This window comes from Gopherus flavomarginatus, chromosome 8, assembly GCF_025201925.1.
Source record: "Gopherus flavomarginatus isolate rGopFla2 chromosome 8, rGopFla2.mat.asm, whole genome shotgun sequence".
Taxonomy (NCBI): Eukaryota; Metazoa; Chordata; order Testudines; family Testudinidae; genus Gopherus; species Gopherus flavomarginatus.
Window position 1 is genome coordinate 15841806 of NC_066624.1, and position 25986 is coordinate 15867791.

General features: G+C 38.5%; 1 protein-coding gene across 11 annotated transcripts in view; it reads right to left on the reverse strand.

Moving 5' to 3' along the window:
• Positions 1-25986, reverse strand: part of TENM1 (teneurin transmembrane protein 1) — a 1412425-nt gene that overhangs the window by 532812 nt on the left and 853627 nt on the right. For 2 of the 11 annotated variants that reach the window (XM_050964459.1, XM_050964451.1), the window contains exon 1: positions 5213-5339. The exons of 8 other annotated variants lie outside the window; for them this stretch is intronic. The gene's annotated coding sequence lies outside the window, so the exon portion shown is untranslated. Of the gene's footprint in view, positions 1-5212; positions 5340-5903; positions 6148-25986 lie in introns of those variants that run through there. One more of the 11 variants, XM_050964450.1, reaches the window with a different exon arrangement.

Sequence of the window (25986 nt, forward strand, 5' to 3'; positions counted from 1 at the left end):
GAAATTCAAAAGTTCGCGGGGCTTTTCCTGTATACCTGGCCAGTGCATCCGAGTTCAGACTATTGTCCAGAGCAGTCAAAGTGGTGCACTGTGGGATACCGCCCGGAGGCCAATACCGTCGATTTGCGGCCATACTAACCCTAATCCGATATGGTAATACCGATTTTAGCACTACTCCTCTCGTCAGGGAGGAGTACAGAAACCGATGTAAAGAGCCCTTTATATCAATATAAAAGGCCTCGTAGTGTGGACGGGTGCGGTGTTAAATCGGTTTAACGCTGCTAAAATTGATTTAAATGCGTAGTGTAGACCAGGCCACAAGCATGTGCTTTGGACTTCACCACCCTGCATCCCCATCCCTGTTATCTCACTCATTCTCTGCCTCTAAGCACTGATGGCTAAGATATACCATAGAACACCTGACTAATATTTGATGTACCCTGTTTCATATCAGCTTTAGGCTCATATTATTTATTCCTGATTTTTTTTTAAAAATTGTATCTAAGGCAGGCAATGCCATACGTGTCCTATTTTTATGACATGTTTCCCCTAAACAAGTACAGCTCGGAGAGCCTGCCTTGCCATTGCCATGTTCAAGCAAATGGCTCCTATTCACAGGTCTTCCCCACAAAAACTCACTGCTCTGATTGACATTGTCCCCGCATATTTACACTACAGAGAGTAGGTATGATCAATAAAATAATAGATTGTGGCAAAATGGGCATTGTGAACTCAGGAAAATGATTAGTAAAATGAACTCAGACTGTAGCTGTCAAAAGAAGCAGAAGAGGACAGCATTCTTCCCTACTACTTTTACAAATCTACTTTTATGCCAAAGTTTAAAAGGACTACAGACTTTTGCCACCTTGCAATCCTAGCAAGCATCTGAAACTACCAAGTGTGACTTCTGACTCAGTTGCTGGCTGCCTACTGCCTTTCAATACTATTTCCATGGAAACAGAGGGCTGATAGGAGAAAATATGGTAAAGGGAAGTTTTAAAATCATTATTTTTGTGGAGTCTTCATCTTAATCGCAACAGTTCACTATCAGTTACCACGGAAACTGAAGGAAATAGATGACAGTTGGAGTTCTACAAGTTTCCATTTCTGTAAGAAGGAACCTAGTTTGTAATAAATTAAAAAACTTTATTTTTTCCAAAATTTGTAGTAAGTGTTTGGATGCAATGTTCTTAATAGAGCAGGCCAAATTTATCACTTCTAATGATTTATTAAGTCAATCCACCTATGCTCATTTAAACCAGCTAAGGATCTGGCCCATAACCCATTTTCCTCTTCAAATTGGCTACAATTAGATCAATATTTTTATGTATTTTTTAATTATTCAAAAAGTTATTTGACAATGTTTTTGATTTTTAGCCTGTCTGTAGTCAGTATTCCCACATTTGATATTTGAAATCATTATGTGAATTGTCATGTAATTCACATATTTTTTTTCCTTTTCCACTATTGGATGATGCTCCATTATATACTCCCATATGAAATAAATTTCTTTTCATCCCCCCAAACAATTCTGCTTCTTAATTAAACAAATCTCAGCTACTTGCCTAGAATTTGCTCCGTGAACATTCACATTAACAAAACTTTGCATCACAAATATTTGCTAAAGAGTAGAAAAAAATATTAAGGTGGCTGAATCAAAATGTTAGGTCCAAAAATGTAAGTTTTATAGTGTCTTTGTAGTCCACATTTGTAAAACAAACACTCTATACACAGCCTGGCATAAGTAGAAGTATCTACCAATGAGAGGTCATGAACTAGAAAACGGAGGCTATTGCCGATTAGGACTAAAGAAACTAGTAGTGCTCAGTGAAAGCTTCCAAAACAACAAGCCAGCACTTAGCCTGACAGTGATTTTGGTCAAAAGGCGCAAGTTTACTCAAAAAAATATACTAAAAAGAAAAGAGATTCAAACTGTTCCAAGCATTATACTACCTTCTCATTTCTCACTTTTAGAAAACAGTCTTTTTTTCAGTTTAAAATTTTATCATCTGAACCACAACTTAAAATACTAAAAAGTTAAATACAAACTAATGGCAAGTTTCCCCATCTAGTGCCAAATGATTTGAAATGTGTTAGTTTCTACATTACAGCTTTAGTCACACAACATATATTTTGTCTATTTTATTTTTAAAAATATACCTTTTATGAATTTGGATTTAAAATACTATAACAGACCATATTGTCATAGAAATGAAAGCAAATAAGAAATAAATTAACAACAGCAGATTAAACTTGAAGTTTCAAGTTTAAGGAAATTGAGTAAATGTATGCAACAGCAAAACAAAACACCACTACCAAGTATCTACTGGCTATGTTCTGGAAAAAAAATTAAACAAAATACGATAGCATGACAAACTTATTTTTTCAACATATTTTAATATTTTGGCTACTTAACAGTCAAGTTTCTATGGATTCGAATTTTCCTGTATCCTCAACAATTTCAGTTATGAAAATATAAAAAAAAGTAAGGAAAGAAATCACAAGAGAAAAATCTGATCATTTTGGAAAGAAAGTATGACTGTATATCACTACAGGTTTTAAAGGACAGTCATAGTGGGCCCAATCCTGAAAATGTGTTGCCTGATCATGTAAGTGAGGCTATGCAAGATCAAGACAACTATATACTCCTAATTTTAACTCAGTACTAAACTATCCATAAAGGACCTTATAAAAGTATAAGTTTGGATGATCTAAGATACATTAGCAAGACATACCTATCTCTACTTAAATCTCCTTGCGTTGATGCTTCTCACTGCCATAAAGCACTAATGTTAAACTCTCTTTTGTTGAATGATGGATATGCACTTTAGACATAGGTGAATCTACATATACAAGTACCACATTAGGAGTCAGAGACTCTTATATAGTTTAATCATGGCTGTCACTGATTCACTGTTTAGATCTTTGGGAAGTCAGTGTTAAATCCTACTGCCATTAAAATCACTGAAAGCTGGCCATGAACTTCAACAATGCAAGGTAGGGACCCTATATATATTTGTGCCTCATTCTCCCCATCTGTAAAATGGGAACTGCACCTCCTCTAACAGAGTGATCAGAGTATTGTACAAATGTTAACTAAAGCACCATAAAAAGTATTATTATTCCATAAACAATTTAAAGTCCTTTCAGTTTAAAATTATTTTTTAAAATTACATTCCTAGTATTTAAACGTCATGAACCACATACAGGACCATATACTGACAGTTTCAGTTAACGTCAATGCCAATACTCAGAATCCCAACTTCAGTGGAAGCAACATCATGAACTTAAAGAGAAGGGTATTTTAAAAAATAATACATTAAAGCAAATTATGCTTGTATGTATGTGTGTTCATTTCCTGGCACAAGCTTTTGTTATAATAAAAAAGTACAGCAACCGTTCAAACGAATAACCATGGCTTCACTGTATTACAGCTTCTACATATATCTGTAATAGAATATCTTTACATTTGTTTATTTAGATGCTATTTTTATGTCGGCCACTTTGATTATGTAGGCCATTTTGAACACTTCTGCTCCCCCATCTTATCACTTGAAGTTTCAGGCTAGTAATCTGTTTTCCATATAATTCATTTACTTCTGAAAAATCACTTTTCTAATTTCTAGTTTATTATATGATAAGTTTACCTAAACCAAAAACGGAAAGTGAAATGTGTGTACGTTTATCTTTTAAAAAAGCATTCAGTTATTTCTTTGACAAAGTATTTTCAAGGAGCACCTTTTATTTAAAAAAAATATCCTTTTGAGATCAGCTTGAAAACTTGTAACTACTGGTTAGAATATACTAATTTTAGGAAGAAAAATGAATAATATTTAAAATACATTTGTGATATTCAAGAACACTGAAAGATTCCCACATTACTTTGTTTTAAGAGCTCTTAATTTAAAACCACCAAAAAGATTACAAATACTTCAACATGTTAGAAAGGTCTTGTATTAAAGATATGGCTCAAGTAGGAAAAATAGACACTAGTTATATTTTTATTCCTATATTTCATTGAGGGAAAAGTCTTGCATTTATAAAAGTAACTGAGAACATTGCAAATTAGACACAAAACAAGATGTAGAGAGAAAGAAACCACATACAGGGCAGAAGGAAAATAGGTAAGTTAAGGATGTGCCTCAGGTTTTGATGTATAGCTCTTTTCCTGTTACAGTGTAACACACTAGTTATGATTCATAAACTGTTCTTTTTGACAGTACCAGGAATGTTTGTGCTCTAAATATGAAATCATTTAGACTTTGTAGTTAAACTTGGCAATTAATAGCCAAAGGAACACGAATACACAAACACAGTTGAGAATTGTTAATATGAAAACAACTGGAGATAAAGTAGACATTTGTGATGTGTCTGCACAACATTGGTCCTTGCTGTTTTCACAATACGCTATATCTGACTTGTTAATTACAACTAGAGAGAAACAGCACACAGTCTAGACGGATATCTACAAGCTTTGGTTACTATGAACATGATCGATGAAACATTAACCCATACATACTTAGTTCTGACAATAAAGAGGACATTTCTGTATTTGATCAGAGCAACTAAAGCATACTTACTAGTCTCTACTAACAAAAATTGACATAGGCTGACAACACTGTAGTGACATACAATTAGAAAAAGCTTTCTCGCTACATTAGGATTATCATGACAGTGTTAGCATTCATCATCCAAGCCTAAAGTGTTTGACTTTAAAACTGTAGCTGAAAGCTATCAAAACAAAAGAAAAAAAAACAAAACCACAAATAGCTGAAAGCATTAGGAGCGGAGATCACAACAACTCTTACTTGTATCTATTGCCTCTGCAACTGTCCAATGACCAGAGCACATCAGAGTCGGACGACGGCAATGTTTAAATATATTTTTAATTACGATTACCTCTAAGGATCAATAAAAAATAGGATAGACCCATCCCCTGTTCACTAAGGGAGAGAGAGATCGTCGTGTTGCTGACCCAGAAAGAAAGCCATTTCATTCTATCAATCTCTGACTTCACCAAGGATTTGGGTCTTGATGTGAAATGTACTATCATCTCCCTTTAAATAAATGAAGAAATAAACAAATAATAGTACTACTAATAATACAACTGGAATTCAAGAGTCTCAAGAAAAAACTTCCCTTATAAGCTAAACGTAGAGTACTGCCTACTCCCTCACAATTTTAAGTGCGAGAAGAAATACTGCAGACTTACTGTATCTCTGCTAAGTTTACTAAGATGCCAGTTCACGCTTCCAGAACGGTTAGGGGAGGGCACACACACAAACCCCCCCTGGCACGGATGTATTGCAGTTAAGCAGTACCACGAATCCAACCGAGGGGCAATGGAAGCATCGTTCTGGGGCGCGAGTAGCCCAGAGAGGAAAGAGCGAGCGAGCCCCGCCACCCTGCAAATCCACCCAGTCCACTTGTTAGAGCGCTCTGGCAGAACAGCAACCGTGAGCAAAGGAGACCCCCTATAGGCAAAAAAAAGAGAGTTTATTCCTCCTTTCTACACAGAGCTAAACACACACAACACAGAACTGACGTGCGGGCGCTAGATTGCACACGCACTAGCTATAAACACCGCGCACACCGCTATGGAGAGAATAACCGCTACCCAGCTTATAATACGGGGGGGGGGGGGAAGAGAGCATGACACATTGGCTGACAGATGTACACACACGCCTAAGGCACCTGGACGGCTCAGATGGTCGGCGCGGGTGTGTTTCTCTCTCGCTCTGAAAAGCCCGCAGCTGTCACCAGTCGGAGGCAGGCAGCGGTCAAGGCTGGGCGAGCGGGCTTGAGACACTCGCGCAGCGGCAGCCACCCTACTCCGCTCCCCGGGCAGCCCCGACGGCAGAGGCAAAGTTCGGCTCGGATCCCAGCCTCCCAGGCGAACCTACCTGGCCAGAGGGGCTGGGCGGGAACTTTCAGCAGCGCCCCGGCTCAGCCCGGCGAGAGCCGCTAGCCATAGTCTCTAGGGCTGGTGCCCTTGCGTCTCTCCCCGGCGGCTACAGCGCAGGCGAATATAAATCCACATTGCCGCTGCCGCCGCCGCCGCCTCGCATCCCCGCTCGGGAGGGACCGGCTGTGGCGGCGTGTCAGGGAACTGGAAGGCAGCCCGAGGCGAGCCGCGGCTCAGCCCCACCGCCGGTGCCGCTGCCGCTGCTCTCCGCTGGGCGAGTGCCGGAGAACCTGCTCGCTCCGCGCCGTTACATTTTGCTTCCCCGGCCGTTAACGAGCATGCCCGAGCGATCCGAGCATGCGCGTCAACCGCCGCCCTCACTCTGCCGGCGCCGCGAGGCCCGGTGGGGGCGAGGCCGCGGGCAAGGACGGCGGCAGAGGGGCCCGAGTGGGCTCTCCTCGGAGCTGCGGGGCAGGCGGCAGGGCCAGGGAGGGGACTCGGAGCCGAGGGCAGGGGAGACCCCCTCCGCGGGGTAGCGGTGAGCATCCCCGCCAGGCAGAGACGGGCAGGGCAGCCTGCGGGCTTTGTCCTCCATTAACGCCCCACCCCAGTCCCACTGGCACTCTTCCCCCACCACCGCTGGAGGCCGGGGGGGGGGACCCTGTCTGGTCCCCCCCCCCCCCGGAGCCGTGCCAGCTCCCCGCGTGCGCGGTGCGGCTGGGCTGTGTGAACGCAGGTGGCGAGAAGGGGCAGCATCCCCGCTGTACGATGTACTGCCGGGCAGAGGAGCGCTGGTTGAGAGAGCGAAATCCGCCAGCGCTTGGAGAGCCGCTGATCTGGCTGTTCAGACCTTTTCAGTTCATTAACAGAGTGTCTTAGGGTAGCGCCCACCTCTTCCAAGCTTGTACTTCCCCTTGACAACTACGGAGTTGGGTTCCATGTGAGGACCGTATTAAGGAGCGAGTAGGTGGTGGGGAAACCCTCTAGCGAGCCCCTTTCTTAACGCTCAGTTTAATCAAGTAAGTCCCTGAAGACTGAAAATCCTAAACGGCGCTGCTACACCTCGTAGGAAATGTCAGTACCTGAGGGCTGACATATGCTTCATCACTTCAAGCCGTCTGTCCATAGACTGTAGTTCCATTACTCTTCAGAGGATCTCCTCTGTAATTTCAGGATTCGGCAATGGTGAGAAGCAGTACACACATAATGGGGATTCCAAAACAGCTTTTGCAGGGGTGGTTTAAATTGAGCACCAGCAACTACCTTTAAGATTGTTTTTGCACAGAGGAATGAGAAGAGCTGGAAATGATTGGCTTCCTGGAACTGATATTTCTGGTGGTTCTGGCGATCATAGACCTAGTCTGCATGCTGCATTGATTTATAAATCAGTCACTTTCCCAAAATCTTTCAGTGCAAGTCTATGTGTGGGATACTCTTTACAAAAAATAAATACATTTTGGTCATTTTATTTTAAAATAAGTCAATGCCTAGACTTGCACCAAATAACTAAGTCAGTTTTAATTCACTGGTTTTGGTTTTTATTTCACTGCAAATGTGTGTGTAGACCAGCCTCTTCTCTAACCCTCTTCATAATGTATACCTTGTTGTTAGCATATATCCCAAGCAGATTGCTCTTTTTGTTTTCATGAGTGTCTGTAAATAACATGTTGGGGGAAGTTCCTGATCTTAAGGGTTGAACCAAAATTAGCTCCCTCCCCTTCCCATCATATTACTCATTCAGTCAAATAAAGTACACCTGATGCCCACATAACCGAGGTCAGTATCTGCTATGCCAGTAAAACAGAAAGATGCCTACTGGAATTTGACTCAGTGTGTCTTCCCAAACATTTGAAAACATGAAACACTTTCACTTGTGGTTTTGATGTTGGAAAAGAATTTCATAACAGTGTTGTCACTTTCTAGTAAGCAACAATTAAAATTAAACAAGAAAACTGCCCTGGCTAAGTGGAAATGCTGGCCTAAAGCACAGACCCTTCTTCATGAAAAAATCCTTTTTACTCCGTGTATGTGCACATTCAGTGTCTCCCCCCAATGTGTACACAGAGCTAGTGCCCTCAGTAAGAGCTTATTGACTTAAGTGGGGCTACTTGTGTGCTTAAAATTAAGTATGTGTATGTATGTTTGAAGGATTGTGGCCTAAGTCTTTATCTTTGCAATTAAGCACCTGATTCAGAGAAGTTATTTTTATTCAGACAGTTTAAACAGTTTTGTTTGTTTTCGTGACACCTATTTATCTCAAAACACTTGTAAGAAAAGATCTTTTGCTTCAAGAATCAGCATCCCCTCTTCAGCTCTTCTCTGTTTGAAGCAGCAGCAAACGTGGGCACAAACTCAAATTTCCTCTTTTGGCCATCTTTAAGAAATTGCCACTTTAAATGATTAAAAATGTGTATAATGTTAAACTTATGGGGAAAACTAAAAGTGGATGGAGAATATAGCTTGGTTGTTGCTGAATTATTTCAGTACCCAAAGTAATGAAAGTGAGACAGTTCATTGTGCAATACAGTCCACTTTCATGGACTAGAGCTTTCTACAACAGTTAAAACCAGGGGTGACCTGTTGCTTGTAAACAGTTTTGTTTTGCTGACAGATTATTTCCACAACAATTTCAGATTTACTAGGCCAATATGCATCTTGCTCTCCAGCTGTTATTTAGCGTCATTGTGCTAAGTGCTGTACAACCCTATGAAAAGACCTGGATAAAATCCTGGGCACAATGAAGTCACAAAGTTTTCACAATTAGTTTAGTTTATTTAACATTTGCAAAACTGTATGCCAAATCCTTGCCTCCCTCCTGCTGTTTTGTGCTGCTCAGCACAAAGCTTCTGGAAACCCAACTCATCCAGCTAGCTGAGGATTCCACCTAACAAGCATGGAAGATTCCCAGCTGGCATAGAGCAGGCATCGAAGACAAAAAGCATTCTGAGTGGTCAGGACCTCTGAAAATCAGTCTAAATAAGCCTGGATATGTTATTCCTATCAACGGCAGAAATATGCATATTCCACAGCACAATCACTTTAACTCTGACCCAAAATAAATATTATTTTCATGAACATATTACAAAATACTTTCTGAAAAAAACCCAAAAATTATATATCAATTCATTGAACCTCAAAAACTATTCCATGTACATATTAAAATTTAACATAAGTCAAAAGTAGTATATTTCCTATAAATGCTTCCTATTAAAGTACATAAACATTATTAAGAAACAGTAATACCTGTGTTACCTGTCTATTGTCAATTGATATATTAACTTATATTTATCATATGCTAGATTTCAAAATTTATTAAGCAAATCAATCAACAATGGGTCAGAGTTAAGGATGGCATGTTGTGACAAAATATTCATTTCTTTGCACTTGATAAAACTGATGAGCTCTGTTACTTTGTACCATGTGCAGTCATTCACAACTCTATGTGCAAAGTGAGTATAAAATACTACCTTTTTATAATGTTTTACATCCACTTTGCATAGGTGTAAATGACATGTGGATGTAAAACATTACCAAAACAGAATGGCAGTATTTTACAGCTGCTGTGCACTCCCCTCACTTTGAAGAGGTATAAATGGTGACACAAGATGAAAAGAAGTGAAGAATGAAGATTACCATGTATATGTTTATATAGCTTTGATTCTGGCATCCTTCCGAAACAGAATGTTGATAAATTACACCATTTTACAGTATCCATTTAAAAGATACTCCAAATATATTCAGAGTCCATGAAATGTTCTAAGAAAAGGATAATGTTTACTAAAACTAGAAGAAGATGATATTCTTATAACTTTTAAAACTAAATTGTTGGTTTAAAACTCACTCTTGCTTAGGAAGGGTTTGAACTTCTTGGGAGAACACCTGGCAAAAATTGTTACCCATCGGACAAGAGCAAAGAGTAGGTAGGAGAAGCTATTTCTAAGGTGTTTCCCTTTCATTGATCACAACCTATTCCTTAAACCTAGGATGGAGACAGATCAGGGACATAATTTCTTATGGATGACAGACTATATAAGAAATTGTATCACCAAGTTAATCAGAGCTCTGGGCCAGGACTAGCACTTTTTGACCTAGACTTTCTATCAGAAACTGCAACCCATGGATAAGAGCCGGGGACAAGTGAGGAGTTGCAAATCTGGCACAGTTCACTGTCACTCTTGAGATATTGAATTCCCAAGGTCAAGGACTAAAGACAAATTGCAGTTTTTTTTAAAGAAGAAAAAAACTGATATTAATGTAATGTCATAATTGTAGCTGGATGCAAAATCTGGCAGTGATGCTGTCAAGTATAATTCCCAATTCTGGACCTTAGCATCCAAAATATGGATACTAGCATGAATTCCCCCAAGCTTAATTACCAGCTTAGATCTGATAGGCTGCCACCAATCAGGACTTAGAGTAGAGCGCCTGATAGACTCTGGTCTCCCCCAAAAACCTTCCCTGGGGGTCCCAAGACCCAAATTCCTTGAGTCTCACAACAAAGGGAAATAAACCATTCCCTTCCCCCTCCCTTCTTCCTCCCAGCTCCTTCCCGCCCTGGGAACACTAGGAGATCGCCTGATTCAACTTCTTGAATCACCACACTGAGAGGAGTGTTACCTTCCCCCTCACCCAGAGGCCATACAGATTCAAGCTGCGTGAATCTAACACAAAGAGAAAATTTATCCTTCCCTTCTCCCCACCAATTCCCTTGAACCTTAACTAGGAGAAAAAAATCACACAGGTCTTAAAAGCAAAACTTTTAATAAAAAAAGAAAGAAAAAAGTAAAAGGTTTATCTCTGCACTTTAGATGGTAAAAAGTTACAGGGTCTTTTAACTATAAACAATAGAAAGAAACTTTCTGCAGCAGAAACACAATTTAAGCTACTTCCAGCAAGTACACATATGCAAATGAAAAAAAAAACAAATTAAAAGACTATGACCGCCTTTTCTTACTTACAATTCTGAATAGGTAAGAGACTGTAGCAGGGAGATTGGCAGAAACCTGGTTGCACCTCTAGTCCCGTCCAGGACCCAGAGAGAACAAAGCCAAACCCCAAACCCACAAACAAAGGCTTCCCTCCATGAGATTTGAAAGTATTTTGTCTCCTGATTGGTCCTCTGGTCAGGTGTTTGCAGGTCACTGTTTGTTAACCCTTTATAGGTGAAAGAGACATTTACCCTTAGTTATCTGTTTATAACAGATTCATTTTCTTCCATTGTGAAAGACAGCTGCATGTAAAGAAGCAGAAGCCTTTCCTACACCCAGAAAGGGTGGCTGGCAGAAGATACTTGTGCACAGGCTGTGGAAAAATAATGTAGCATGTTGACTCTTCCACATTTGTGAGTTTGAGAGGGATTATTACCGAGGTCATGTGTCGTGTATTTGAGGGTGGGTGGTGCAGGAGTATGAGTATGAAACACTGTTAATGATATTCCATGAAGCAACCAAAGTGACACTGTGAATACAGGCAGCATGACAAAGGCTGCCAGAGTGGGTGCCATAGGAAGGAGTGAAGCATGCATATGGTCCAGCAGTAATTCCAATAATTACCCGGAAGGTTGTTGTTCAAGATACCGGCCAGTAGCTCCCAGTCGTCACCTTTTGTCTTATTAGCTCAAGTTTACCAAAGATCCATACACACCACTGGATTGGTCACTAGTTGGCATGATCCAACAGATTGTATGGCAAGAAAGAAAAGACGATTATGATCAGCAGAAAGGGCTTTGTAATGTTTTTCAATTCCCACAAAGTAAGATGTTTAAAAACACCTACAGTAAAAAAGTGAAGCACATAGTGCTTTCTCTGACTATACGGGAAAGCTGGGGATGGGAAGAGAGGAAAACATCAGTTCACTCACTTCCCTTTCCTTCAGGGGAAGATTACTTGGCACTAGAGAAAGGCATATCTAAACTAGGCATTGTAGAAGACAAAAAACTTTCTGCCTGAGAAAAGTGAAAATTGTCACTTTTAAAAATCATTATTGAAAAAATATCAAATCTAAATTTCATGCTTGAATATTTGAGCTGTATGTTGAACAGCTACAGAAGATAAGAGGTGGATGTCTACACAGCTTTCCATCAGTGGAGTGGTAAAGGAAAGGAGTTTTTAAAGGGAGATCAAACTTCTAAATACCTGAATTATTTTTTAATTTTATAAGTAAAATTCTGAAACTGGAACTTTAAAAGGCTGTTCATTGTATCCTCCAATTGGGAAGCAAACATGAAGAGAATGAAGCATTCCAATGAAGAATGAAGAGAAGAATGAAGCAGTAATTTGCAGGGTATTTTGGATCCATCATTTGGTCACACATTTTTAGTTTAGAAAAATAATTTCTCTCACAGAGAACAGGTCAATTATGCAGATCATTTAGCTTTTCTTTTACAAGTATAATGTCAAAAATTTAAAAAATTGGTGACTCTTCCTCCATTTCTTCTGTATCTCTCTCCTTTCCTTTATTAAAATATTACCACAATATCATGTAGTGCTCCAAAAAATTTCATGTGACGGTGACATGATGACATTTGGAGGTGAATATGCTTTAGGAAGGACCATGTGTCCAATCTGCTTCTTTTTTCTTCTTCTTATTTCATATTCTCCTTTCCTGTGTTTCTGCTGCTTTTCTTCCTTATTGCCTGTGTTTCAATACTTTCTCTTCTCTTCTTTTCACACATTTACTTCTCCTATCTTTGCAAATATACAGACACAAAATGCAAATCTCTTCATCTGCTCAGATTACTAGATTATAAAGTGAGAAGGGACCACTGATCATCTTGTCTGACCTCTTGCCTAACACAGGCCAGAGGAGTTCCCTAAATTAATTCCTGTTTCAACTAGAGTGTATCTTTTAGAGTGCATCTACACTGCAACTGGGAGCATGCTTCCCAGCTCTAGTAGAGAGACTTGCACTAGCTCTGATTGAGGTATCATGCTAAAAAATAGCAGTGTAGCTGAGGGTAGTGTGGGCAGTGGCTTGGGCTAGCCACCCAAGTATGTACCCAGGGAGTGTGGGTGAGTTTGCACTCAGGTGGCTAGCCCAGCTACCACCTGTGCTACCCCGGCTACACTTATTTTTAGCATGCTAGCTCAACCAGGGCTAGCGCATTTGTCTACTTAAAGATGGAAAGCATGCTTCCAGCAGTAGTGTAGACACACACTGTAAAAAATCCAGTCTTGATTTTAAGATTTGCATTGAGGAAGAATAAACCACAACACGTTGTCATTTACCCTCACTGTTAAAAAATGTGCACTTAATTTTGAGTTTAAGTTTGTCTAGTTTCAAACTCTAACCATTGGGTCTTGTTACTCATTTGTCTGTTAAACTGAAGAGCCTTCTATTATCAAATTTCTGTTCCCCATGTAGGTACTCATAGATTGTCATCAAGGTTAGCCACCCTTTAACATCCTCTTTGATAAGCTACACAGCTTGAGCTCCTTCAGTCTTTTGCTTATAGCTCAGTAGAAATGTGAAAGTATCTTCATCCTCAGTTGTGGATGTCCCAAAGCACTTTCCTATAATATTAGGTTGATATCCTCAACTAGTCCAATGGAGTCAAGTTGGCAAAGAATCTGGCACTTAAGAGTACAAGCCCATTCAGAGATCAGCTTGTCAGATGTTCTAGTTGTTAATACATATAATGGTTTTCTGTTTTTATTTGGAGTTTTCAGTTCTGCATCAGAAACTACCTTCAAAAAGTCTAACAGTAACAGTATCCAGTGAAACAGAGTAAAATACTCTTGTTGGAGCTATCACCTGAATTCTCCATAATTTCTAATACAAATTAAAAATATTCAGATGACTGTTAAAATAATGCAGAATATGGTAAAATCTTACATATTTAGTTCTCTGAAATTTACTGAGGGGGCTTGCTGTTGTTTTTTAACCATACAGTTCTACCCCGATATAACGCTGTCCTTGGGAGCCAAAAAATCTTACCATGTTATAGGTGAAACCGCATTATATCAAACTTGCTTTGAGTTGCCGGAGCACGCAGCCCCACCCGCCCTGGAGCACTGCTTTACCGCATTATATCCGAATTTGTGTTATATAGGGTCAAGTTATATCAGAGTAGAGGTATAGTTTAAAACACTGTCTATACAAATCTTTTGCTTTAGAGAGATTTAAAATAGAAAAAAGGCAAAATCTATCCAAGTACAGAATTCTGTTATTGTTACATTTTTATTTCTCATCCTAAATCATTAAATCAAAATGGAACAATGTAAACAAAACACCTGCTTCCAAAATCTGCCATAACAGCTATAGTCGTAACAGGCTGTAACATAAAAATTTTCTTTCCTACTCCAACCTATGTTCTCAATGTGATTATGTTCCTGAACAGGAAACAACTACTGCTGGCATTTAAAAATTACTTGAACTTCAAAACTTTCTGTTTGTGGTATCACCATAACCCTTTGAGTGAATTATTGCCATGTAATTAAGTCAGAGGTATCTATATATTTAAATAAAAACAGTTTTGTGTGTTTCTAAAATTAAGATATACAATAAGAAAGATTTAACAATAGCGTACCCTTAATTACTGCCATCAAATGTTTAAAATTGAATGTTTTTTGAAGGATGCAGAGCTAGATAATAACTAGATTTAGTAATTAAGTATTATTGTTCAGTATATCAAAAAGAGGTGTGAGTTTCTATATTTAGTAAAAGCTAGTAATTCCTTCAAAGTATGTGTACACTAAGCAGGTAATATATGTACAAGCCTAATCCTTGTACATATCCTTCTAACTCTTAAGATCTTATTTTCACTTGATTACCAGCAACAATCATTGGCTGAGAAGAGGGCAGCAGAGAGTCAGCTGAAGTAAATAGTGAAACATTTCTCTTCAACAGTGTGAACACATAAAAATATAGGAAACACACTGTGATAAAAATTAATATTGGGGGACAACATAAATCCTATAGGCAAAGCTATAAGTGAGATTTGTTATACCATTCCAGGCAAAATATATAGTACCTATGATTGCCTTGACTTCAGGAACCATTATTTACCCTGTGATTTTCCCAACTGTTGTTTTAAATATTTCAAACAAAAAAAATGCAACATTGGTTGATTAGAGGCTAGTTTTTAATTAAATTAGAGCCACATGGATTCTGATCTCATATATTCAATGGAGTTACATTGAATTTATGCTAATATTCTGGAGAGGAATATCAAGACCATATTTGTTTAAACTATAATTCAGTATCTTTGAATTAGAATACAGGGAAGAATCTCTTACCGTGTTGTAAGCAAGTCTCCAAAATTGAACAGATGCATATGAGCAAGATTTATTGGGCTGGGGGATATTGGTCTTCAATGTGTAGTTTTTCTGAATATTATGATGATGTAGCACAATGTTTCTCTAAAGGAACATTGCCAAAGCTGTTAATGTAATTTTGGAAGGTGGGGAAGATTGTTTCCGCAATTTCTGCATATATATTCAAGGAAGAGGAATCTGATCTGAGTGTTAGTAGTATTCAGGGCTCCTAATTCTTCTCTGCTAATTTACATTTATATTCTTAATGCCTTGGTTGAGCCTAAGGAAATTTAACAGTCTATTTCATTAATGCTGACTTCCATAGAAATCCCAGTATGCACAGAAGTTCCTAGATTGCAAGATTTCTAGATGAGAATGAAGCAGCTAAGCATAACTGGTCCGTGGTTATAATAGTTAATAGGGCTGTCAAGCAAATAAAAAAATTAATCTTGAAATTATAATAGTTAATAGGGCTGTCAAGCAAATAAAAAAATTAACCTTGAAATTAAAAAAATCACAATTAATCATACTGTTAAACACAACAGAATACCATGTATTTAAATACTTTTGGATGTTTTCTACCTTTTTAAATATATTGACTTCAGTTACAACACAGAATACAAAGTGTACAGTGCTCACTATCATTATTTTTAACACAACTATTTGCACCATAAAAGATAAACAAAAGGCACAAGCATTTTTCAGTTTACCTCATACAAGTGCTGTAGTGCAATCTCTTTATCATGAAAGTGCAACTTATGAATTTAGAAGTATTTTTTGTTGCATAACTGCATTCAAAAACAAAACAGTATAAAACTTTAGAGCCTACAAGTCCACTCAGTCCTACTTCTTTTTCAGCCAATTGTTTACAAATTTGTTTACATTTACGGGAGATAATGCTGCCCACTTTTTGTTTACAATGTCACCTGAAAGTGAGAACAAGTGTTCATATGGCATTGTTGTAGTTGGCATTATAAGGTACTTATGTGCCAGATATGCTAAACATTCATATACCGCTTCATTCTGCCACCATTCTAGAGGACATCATCCAAGATTGCCATAACACAAAATATATGGCAGAATGTAGATAAAACCACAGAGCAGGAGACATACAGTTCTCCCCCAAGGAGTTCAGTCACAAATTTAATTGACCCCCTTTTTTTTTTTAACAATATCAGCATGGAAGCATGTCTTCTGGAATGGAGACCGAAGCATGGAAGGGCATATGAATGTTTAGCATATCTGGCACATAAATACCTTGCAACACCAGCTACAAAAGTGCCATGGAAATTCCTGTTCTTACTTTTAGGTTACATTGTAAATAAGAAGCAGGCAGCATTATCTCCTGTAAATGTAAACAAACTTGTTTGTCTTAGTGATTAGCTGAAAAAGAAGTAGGACTGAGCGGACTTGTAGGCTCTAAAGTTTTACACTGTTTTGTTTTTTAGTGCAGTTATTTAACAAAAACAATCATTTGTAAGTTGCACTTTCATGATAAAGAGATTGTACTACAGTACTTGTATGAGATGAATTGAAAAATACTATTTCTTTTGCTTATCTTTTTTACAGTGGAAAATATTTGTAATAAAATAATATAAAGTATTTGTAATAAAATAATATAAAGTGAGCACTGTATACTTTGTATTCTGTGTTGTAACTGACATCTATATATTTGAAAATGTAGAAGAAATAAAAACATTTATAATAAATTGCAATTGGTAGTTTATTATTGTTTAACAGTGCAATTAAAACTGTGATTAATCACGATTAATTTTTTTAATTGAGTTTGTTTTGAATTAATCATTTGAGTTAACTAAGATTAATTGACAGCTCTAATAGTTAACTATGTAGTCAGTTTAGAATTTTCATATCCCTATAGACAAAGCCAAAGTACTAAAAATTAAAAATGAGGCTAACATAGTGATGAATTAAAATATATTTAATATAGCAATATTTTAGAATTAGACTTGTCTGTGAACAGTTTAAAAACTGTTCAATTATAACACCACATTTGTCTTTTAAAGAAAAATTTCTTTTGACCTGCTGTATAATTCTCTCTCTTTGCTTTTGAATGGATTGCAAATTACAAATGCACATGCAGCTTCTTTAATTGTACAGATCGGGCCCTGTTCTGTCAGGCTTTTCTGAAAAGATGCAGTTTTACAATGCAGCATTGATGTGGACACATTTACTGATTGTTGTCAACCATATGCAGAGGCTTCTGCACATAACTTATTTTTTCTAATAGAAATAATCTGTGCAGGGGTCTGAGAGTAGAAACCAGACTGGATCCAGAGCTATGTACATCCATAAAAATGCTGCCACTAAGATCATTTTCCTAGCCTGTCACTTTGACCATGCGATCCCTCTTTCTGAATCCTTCCTTTGGCTCCTCCTTATTCCATTACATCAAACATAAGTTGCCTGTTTTAACTTTCAAGGCCTGTGAAGTCATTGCCCACCTTATCTATTATCCCTCACCACTACCATGCTGTCAGTGCTTGCCTCAGTTTGCCCCATGAAGCCAGCCTCCACTGCTTACTTGTTAAATTCTCATACAAATATCGTTGTTCTTTCTCTCATGCTGCCCCACATGCTTCAGAGGTGCCTGCCATAAACATCTGCAAAACAACCTCATTACCCACCTTCAGATCCCTCCTCAAAATTTTCCTTTGCCATGATGCCTACAAAAAACTTGACAACAGTAAAGCTGCTGGTGTACTGAGACCACTGCCTGTCAGGCTGACCAATATTGTCTCATTGTTTCCTGGTACTCCACCTTCCATCTGTATCCATCTATTGTCTTATATTTGGAAGCCCCCGGCCCTGATCCCCTCCCATGGTAAAACCTAGGAGTGTGGAGTTTAAGGAGGATTGCCTCAATTTGTTGCTCCTTTATGTTTTCTGGAGGAGTTGTGATGAAAACCAACATGGGGTTTTTTGGTCCTCTCACTAAAAAGACTTCAAAGGCCTTCCTGACGCCTAGCAAATTCCAGTGCTTTCATAGAGGCCCTGGCAATTTTCTTCACCCCAAATCCGGGCTGTATTATCTTTTCTGGAAAATGTCCACAGAGCAGCAGGTGGAACAACAAGTGCATCTTCACCCACACCAATTTCTTCCCTTCCCCAAGTGTGAGTCCTGCATCCATAATGTTCAGAGGAGCGCATGGAAATGGTGCCATGGAGATGGTTGATCCATCTCCACCTGGAGAATCTGGACATCAATGCACAGGAGGTCTCCTCTACTAGTGGAACTGGGAAAGGCATGATCCAAGCCAATGGACTTACAGTGCTATGATGTCAGTATTCATGAAAGCAGAATTAGACCCTGGGATCTTACAGAAGAGCCAACATAGTGGCTGCATCCCCTTCTCTTGCTGCTGGTTTCTGTTGTGTGCTTATTTGTGACGCTAGGCCATGCTTGTCCCATAATGAAGAGAACATTGTAGTTTTGTTGTAAGAATTTGTTGCTGTAAGTGTGCCTACAGTTTATGACGGCATGCTGCCACAAAAGCTGGACTGTCTACTACCTCACCCCTTGTGCACTCATTTACATCTGTGCAGAATGTGTATAAAACATGATCACTGAGAGTGACCAGAAAGTGCTGATTTGGTAAAGTTTTACATCCGCCTTGCACAGGTATAGATGCCTACACAAGGTGCAAGGCAATAGAGAAGCAGGCCTTGTGTAAATTAATAAAAATAATTATAAAATATGTATGAGGCATTTATTTAAAACCATAATGATTCCAGCAAGGGTAATCCATGATCAGATTTAGAGTATTGTGTATCACCAAAGACAGAAAGTAGAGCAAAGGTTACTAGTTGGACTAATTATATACCCAGAAATATATAATTCAGTCTCTAAACAGCAACATGCCCTGGTGGTTTAAACAAAAGTGGCAAGGGAATTACTCTTTTGGAACCTATTGCTCTTTTCTGTAATATTTATGAGTATTCCAGTATTTAATTAATTATGTATAGGTTTTTGACATACATCTAATTTGTTTGATATATAATTTTTTATCAGCAGTACTTTGTCTGTTTACAAGCAATTACTACCACAAAGCAGACCACCACCTAAACCTGAAATAGCCTCTGGGGAAATGTGATAAGTGCATGAAACTGAAAAAGTAATGTGTAACGATATGGGCACTGCATTAAACTTTAAATTTTAGATTAGCTAAGGTAATTTATAAACCGGTTTGGCATTCCAAACTCAAATTCTTGTCAATTACAATTTTTCCCAAGGCAGCAGTGGACAAATGCTGCAATAATATTCACATGTGTATTTTATATATATACATAATTAAAATGTCCTACAGTTCTAGAAGTGATTCTCTTTTCCCCTAAGGCAACTTTACATTGCTGTATACCATTCTGGTAGTGTAAAGGAAGTGGGTGCCAGAGGAGCGTGAAGAGGCCTTACTGTAAATGAGAATCAGGCTCATAGCATGCTATGTAGATAATGAACTGTCATTGGGAGAAATGTTTATAAACTCAGCTCACCAGTTCAATACAGGTTTTTGAGATTTTGTATAATTTTAGAAAATGGACAGTTGCAGTGTATTGCAGAACTAATAGCTGACATTCTATGGGCTACAACCTTAATTTATATACATTAAGAAAGCTTGCTAGCAGTCTAGAATTTGAACTGCCATAACTAAGTCAAACTGCCAGTGATTCAAAGCAGTTGAATCTACTCTAAGTATAAGCCAAAGAAGATCTCTGTGTAGCTGTAAAGCTAGTCTCTTTCACCAACAGAAGCTGGTCCAGTAAAACATTATTTCACCCACCTTGTCTCTCTAATACCCTGGGACCAACGTGGCTACACTACCACTGCAAATAAGTAAAACTTAGTCATTACTTATTATTCATATTTGTTCTTCATATTATTCATGTGAATGTTAATCTAACCTTTCATACACAGTGAAAGTTAAGAGTTCTCACTCCCTTTGGTCCCACTATAGTTCATACATTACTTCAGTTTCACCTCTGAAGTATGATACATTAAACAATTAGTTGCTGAATGACACAGCAGGTATGAAGGGCAAAAAAAAATCTATAATGTGCAATATTTTCAGTTATCACTGTTCGAAAAGAATATACCATTGAAAGTGAAACCATTTTGTTCCCTTGTAATGGGAAGCAGTAGCAAAAAGTAGCTAAACGTTCAAGCATTTTATTTTAAAAAAAATCCGAAAAACAAACAAAAACCCAAGTTATATAGTATATATAGTATTATGCCTAATGCAATTCAGCATACAATTCTCAAATGTCTGATAGAAAATACATGAATAACTGCTGTTCTTAGGATCCTATTTAACCCAAGTTATATAGTATATATAGTATTATGCCTAATGCAATTCAGCATACAATTCTCAAATGTCTGATAGAAAATACATGAATAACTGCTGTTCTTAGGATCCTATTTAACTCAGAGTTGCTTTGTGACAATTTGATATCAATGAGGGCACCCCCTTTGGTACTTATACAGCATAATCAGGCTCATAGGAGTGTGCAGGGGGTGAGTGGCATGAGGGGCAATTTTTTATTCAATGACCATAGTTAGTTATATATGCTCTCCTCCCCTGCATAGCTATATTTCTCTGTGAAGCACAGTTTCAGAATGTAGTTTTTGTTTTGTTTTGCTTTTATTTTCCCAAAGAACAGGTTGGGCCCTGCCACAGCCTTCTAGGTCTCGTGCAGGCTGCAAGATTGCATTTTCTTCTGTAGGATGTTCTAAAATGCTCAGACGCTACTGTGACAGATCAACTGTATAGTCTGTCACTAATTCATTTTTGATATAAGTAGAATGAATGTTGAGAGAGTTATAAGAATATATGAGAGCTGTCTCTTAACTCAGGTTCAAGGCAAGCTGAGTAAGCTGGATTCAGGAGTATTTACTGCAAAGGCATGGTCGTTATGTTAGAACAAATCACAATACCTCTAGGAACAGGAGATGCTTATTTGAAATAAAAGAGGTACCAAAAAAACCTCACTTTACAGGAATTTAAACCAGTTTACTATTTGAGACAGAGTAACATCTTTCTCTGTAGAAGAACTTGGGAATACACCTTAGTGAGGTTTTTCTAGTATGAGACTATAACAGGTACATCAAATTAACTAGATACGTTTAGCAATACTGTGAGTTGATGAAAATATAATGAGAAACTCATTACCCAGCCAAGGATAAAGGAGAAAAGAGGATACCTCCTTTGGAAATGTGTTTTGCAATGTAATTATCCTAAATTGTATATATCTAGAGAAGTTTTTGCAGAGTTTAAGACTATGTGTAGTGCCATTTCTGTGGTTTTATTACAAATATTCTCTCAATAAATATTATTTTACTATAACCCTATTAGAGTCCTAAATTGTTTGAGAATTTCACACATTCTGTCCTAGAAAGCTGATAAAGATCTTCCAACTCTAAAACGGGAAAGGGGGGAGGGATAACTTAGTGGTTTGAGCATTGGCCTGCTAAACTCAGGATTGTGAGTTTGATCTTTGAGGGGGCTATTTAGGGATCTGGGGCAAAGATCTGTCTGGGGATTGGTCCTGGTTTGAGCAGGGGGTTGGACTAGATGACCTTCAGAGGTCCCTTCCAACCCTGATATTCTGTGATTCTTGGGATCTCCTGCATATGGGATTATCAGTCAGTAGTACACAGACTAAGAGCTCCTCTCCCATAAGGAGTGTTGTGCTCAAGGAAGAGGGCCTCAGAATGCCTAATGACTATGGGCAAGAACAAAGTGTGAAGGGGCACAAGGGGACAGTTATTAATTGTTTTTTAATCTAGTCAAATGTCAATTAGCCAAGTCTTGGCAGCTCTGTAAAAGAAAGTAGTGCATCCTAGTGAATAGAGCACTGAAGTGGGACTCAGGAGAACTTGGCTGTATTCACAGCACTGCCACTGGTCTGTCCAATTCATCTTGGACATGTCATGTCATCCTTCTATGGCTCAGTTTTCCCATCTGTAAAATGGGGATGATACTTACCTCCTTTGTAAAAGTGCTTTGAGGTCTACTAATGAAAAGCGCAATATAAGAGCTAGGTTACATTATATCTAAAGTAATAACAGGTGAACAAAGTAATATAATAACCATTTTTTACAGTTTTTACTTTCAGATAGTTACTTTTATAAAATTTCAGTAATATTTGCTGGGAGGATTAATTGAATCATTATAGTTATTAATTTGTGCATTCTTTAAAAAATGTAAATTGGAATGAAATTATTTCAAATAAACATCTTTTAACTTCAATATGTGGCTGGAAATATTTTTTTTTCCTTTTTTTGGGTCTCACTGCATTGGTTAACCTCACACAAGTCTCCTGTATACATGAACATTAAATCTTTACCTCATTACCCCTTTCCTTGTTAGAGGCTAAATGATACTTCTTTCCATTGTAAGAGGAATGAAGGCTATGCATTTTCTGAGCTGCTGAAGCTTGCTATTGAAATTAAGCTTTATGACACTGCTGTTTTCCATAGTTGGACCCAGTCTATTGGATTTGTGTGGCTGCTTACAGAAATAAGAAGGGCAAATGTCAATGCTCTTTCAAAAGCAAAGGCAAGGAATGGGGTTGTTAAATGGGCTGAGTTAAGCAATTTCCTGCAAAGGACACCTACTAAAAATGATCTGTCAAAGTACTAGTCCTAATGTGTCACTAAATATTTGTTACAGTGAATGCCAAATTCAACTATATCCTTTCCTTTCACATTTAATATCTTTGTATCTCCATGGTTTTCAGTACAATTGATCCCTTTAAAAAGGGAATGCTTGGAAATTATCTGGCCCTTCACTCATCTTTAAATAAAGAGATGTGTATTTCAGAGTTTATCAGGTAGTAAGGGAGTAGTGTTTCTATTTTGCACAGAGATCTTGTCAATATTCCTTTCCAAGTTCGCAAAACGTTAACTGCTGTTCTTAGGGTGGCCAACCTGTGGCTCCAGAGCCATATGCGAATCTTCAGAAGTTTAATATGCAGCTTCTTGTATAGGCACTGATTCTGGGGCTGCAGCTACAGGTGCCAACTTTCCAATATGCCAGGGGGTGCTCACTGCTCAACCCCTGGCTCTGACACAGCCCAGCCCCCACTCCACCCCTTCCCGCCCCCTCCCCTGAGCCTGCCTTGCCCTCGTTCCTCCCCACTTCCCCCCAGATCCTCCTGCATGCCACAAAACAGCTGATCGGGAGGTGCTGGGAGGGAGGGGGAGGCGCTGATCCCCAGGGCTGCGGGTGGGCGGGAGGCACTGGGAGTGGGGGAGCTGATGAGGGGTTGCTAATGTATTACTGTGGCTCTTTGGCAATGTACATTGGTAAACTCTGGCTCCTTCTCAGGCTCAGGTTGGCCACCCCTGTTCTAAACTATACAAATGTGCATATCTTCTGAAGTTACTGAGTCACAAAGTAATTTCAGTAGAGCGATTTCTAAGGTACATTACCACCTTGTAGACTTTCATCAGATTCCTTTTCTTCAGGTGAAAAATGAGCAAATTTCTAAACTACAATTTTCCTTACTGAATAAAGTTAGTTTGCTTTTCCAGGCCCTGATCCTAAAAGTGCTGAGTACCTCTTGTACTCTCATTGTGTTGGGAGCTGAGAGCACCCAAAACTCACAGGAGACACAGCACCTGGAGGATTGGGCTCCAATTAAAAAGGAGTAGTACCTATTCTATATGCAGCTAGATAGACTAGGAATTAATAGAGAGAGATTGAAGTCAATGGAGTTACATCAAGGATGAATTTGTCTCACTACATTATGTATTTAATATATTTTATTTTCACTTAAAAATGACAAATCCTTTAAAGTCAAGCTCATTCATACAGGGTTAAGTCCTGATTCTGCAGCAGTAAATGAGTGTTTTGTAATTAAAAATACATCAAATGTTGAAGACAATAAACAAAAATTTCTGAAATTATGTTATAATTTTGTCATGTCTGCATTACTTTGGTTTTGCTCTGATTCCATTGACTTCACTGGAGTTACCTGGGATCAAATCAGAGCAAGGTAGGGGTGGATCTGGATATTTAGAGTAATTTCAGGTGTTAATAATGGGTAAAGAAATGTGTTTGCAACATATGATTTTTAAGTTGAAAGCATTCCTTTAAAATTGACAGGGAAGTTATGGAGGTATTAATGGAATGGAAATGAAAGTGCATTTGCTGTATGTGGGTAAAAGTATATCTGTCTAATTTACCTATACTTTTAAAAGGTCCTAACCAGCCACTGTTCTGAAATTCATCGTTTCACAGGACTTGAACGGATTTTAGTGAAAATATTTAAAGAGAAAACTAGAACTTTATCTGTGGTTGCTATATGGAGGCTTTTCTAAGACATGTCAATATTTTACTCAAAATTGCCATTTGTGAAAAATGATTTGAGGTGCATGTTTGTGTTTTGCCTGTGTTTTCTAACTGAAAATTGACATTCTCATGAGGAATTGGTATACGTCTATCTGCTGTATGTGTGTCCTCTTGAAGTGCAAATGTTTCCATTGAGGAATATGTTTTATTCGTAGAGTACTTTGATAAGTGACAAGTGTGCTTATTTGTGGATTAGGATCTTTGTTCAGTTAGTTGATTTTAACATCCTTAATATATGCTTTGATTCATTGTGCTCCTTATCTTAGTTCTTGATTTCTGGAGAGTTTTCTTCTTTGGGGAGTATGTGCTTTCCAGTGGACATTTTTGCTGTTCTGCCTGGGGTATTCTTTTTAATCTTATTGAAGTGCTTCTTCTGTTCAGATAGTCATTCTGAGACAGGGATTTAATTTGTCATTTCATCAAGAGTTTTTGCTTTGCACAAGGTAGAGTTTCATTTACTTCTCTCTCTCTTTCTGGTTCTTTTTACTAATTCATTTAACATGGGGAAATATTTAACTTAGTGTTGACTGAAAGATAACTGAATGAGTAACTTCCATATTAACAGTATAGTGATTTCTGCTTGTGTCCTAGAAAATCTTTTCAGAAGAATTTACAGTTGTAGAAATTAGACAAATATAACAATGTCTCTGTCAGATTCTATTTTCCTAGCTATCCTCTTCCTTCACTGACATAGATGCTAGAAGCCATATAGTTGCTACATCCCTTCTCCTCATTTCCTATCTAGGTATTTCTGTGTCCCCCATCATCGTATCTGAGTACCTTACTGTCTTCAGTGCATTTATTCTCACAACACCCCTACCAGGTAGGGAAGCACTGGTATCCCCATTTTATAGATGGGGAACTGAAGGATGGAAAGACCAAGTGACTTGCCCAGGATGTTTGTAGTGGACCAGGATTTGAACCCAGGTTTCCCACAACCCCGCCGAGGACATTAATCACAAAATCGTCTTTCCTCTCCTCAGGTATGTGTCTCTGCACTGTAATAATCATACCTACCCCTTCCCAGCACCAAGTCTGAGAAACCGGGTCAATTGACTTGGGCTCACAGGGCTCAGGCTGTAGGGCTAAAAATTGCTGTGTTCAGGCTGGGGCTAGGGCTGGGCATTGAGCCTGGGTTCTGACACCAACTCCCATCACCAAGTTTCAGAGTCCAGGTTCCAGCCTGAGCCTGAACATCTACACTGCAGTTTTTATTCTCACAGCTTGTGCACAACAAACCTGAGTCAGCTGACCTGGGCCAGCCACAGCCATGCCAGAGGTCTTTTATTGACTTGTAGACATACCCTTACAATCCAGAGTTGCCAGAGACTTATACCGAAAGATATACTCATTTTGCTCATTCTCAGTGTCTGAAGTTTCAAATCATCACAGCACAATACATTTTCAGGCCGCAGTGCAAGGCTCAGGCTTTTGTCTGATGGTGTTGGGTAGGAAAGTG